This window comes from Otolemur garnettii, unplaced genomic scaffold (genome assembly GCF_000181295.1).
Source record: "Otolemur garnettii isolate 467f Iridium unplaced genomic scaffold, OtoGar3 scaffold00173, whole genome shotgun sequence".
Taxonomy (NCBI): Eukaryota; Metazoa; Chordata; class Mammalia; order Primates; family Galagidae; genus Otolemur; species Otolemur garnettii.
In genome coordinates this window covers 3,729,613-3,731,370 of record NW_003852568.1, presented here as the reverse complement: position 1 = coordinate 3,731,370, position 1,758 = coordinate 3,729,613, and positions in this window count along the sequence as shown.

The window sequence follows — 1,758 nt, the reverse complement described above, 5'->3', positions numbered from 1 at the left end:
CAGAAATATCCATTTAGGGGCACAGGGAGGCAACAGGAGACTTTGAGACCAATGGAGGAGGATTCAAGCAATGGAGAGGAACAAGTTTTTGAATTTGGTCTGAGGCCACTAGCTGTGGTGGCTGCAGGCAGCAGCAGCTACAGCAGTGATAAGAGTGTGCAGACAAGGAAGACCTTCCTTTTGGGGTTTTGCGGACTTGGGCACTTGGATGAGTTACCTTGGGATACCTGGGCTGAGTGAGCAAGTATCTTTGGATAGAGCCCAGAGACTGGGACTAAGCCTCCAGGGCAGTTTTCATTGTTCAGCTGCATGCTGTACACAGCCATTGTGGAAAAGTTGCCTTGTAGGCTTGGCCCTCAGGGCAATGCCATTCCGAAGAGCCTGAACAAGCAGGAAGCCACTTCCAGAGAGACCCATGCAACACACCCTTTCTTGGGATAGCCAACACTTAGCCAAGGGATATGATATGGAAAAGTGGAGGCATGCATATTAAACAAGCTGAAGAGATTCAGGCTTCCAACCCTACAAGGTTCGAGGGCAAAGAAACCCACAGAAGCTTCCATCTTATACAGGTATATTGTGATTAGCAATTCAGAACCCAGAGGATCACCTGTTGCCCAGGCAATATGCAGAAAAATATAGATATATGCATAGTATCTTCATTTTATTTGGGGGGTATTTTTTGAAGTTGTTATTACTGTTAGTTTGTCTATATGCTTTCTCTTTTCAAAAGAATGTTTTTCTTTCACAAATTTTCTTCCTCAGATTTCTATTTTTTTATTTCCTGATTTTGTGTAAATATATTTTTTCATTGTTGCCATCTTTAATAAAAAGTGTAATACCTCTTGACCTGAACATATAGAGTCAGACCCCCCTTAAGTGCAGTCAATCATAAATTTATTGAATCTGCACAGGAGACTATCTTGAGAGACAGTTCCCTCTCAGTAGCGGGCAAGTTGCCTTATATACTTTTTGTGCAAGTATACTACAGAAGGGAAACGTGGCTGGTGGGGGTTACAGCTTGGGTAGTCATGGATACAGCAACAGTTACAGTTATTTAACAATTATTAATACAGTCTCAGTTGACAATGGATATATCTCAAATCACAATGGTTATAGTCAAGTAACCATGATTAATACAGGTTTGGTGGATTTCCACCATTGTTCATCCACTGAGAACTTGGGGGTTTTATGAAACTTGGGACTTCCTGTGCCTCTTTGAATTCTGGAGAGAATGGGAATGGGCTGGGAAGTACCGTAGGGCAGAGGAGCAGGGGAATGGAGAGGGCAGGAGGTTGCCCATAAGGTGGGGGAATGGGAGGCAGGGGACCGGAGCTTGCACTTAGGGTGGGGGAATGGCAGAAGGCAGGGGGAACAGGAGATCACAACATAAGGACTTCATTTTTGCTAGTTTTTCTGTCCCTGATAATTTTTCCCCCAAATTTTATTTCTTAAGGTTTTTTGGTTGCTTGTTTTGGTTTGATTTATAGTATTTTTGTTTGTCTTCTCTATTTGGAGGAGGTTGGGTCCTGTGTCTGTTCAGGCTGGAAAGGAACTACAGACTTAAAGGAACCCTCACAACCTAGCATCCCCAGAGGTTGGGATTTGAGGGAGTGGGTCAAAGTGCCCTACTGTACACTACTATTACTCCTTTCTCTCTCTTTCTATTCCTCTCTTCTTTTTGTCAATCCATCTTTTTACTCAACCCCTTCCTTTCCTTTATCTTCTCTTTCTGTCTCTCTCTCTCTTTTTTTTTTT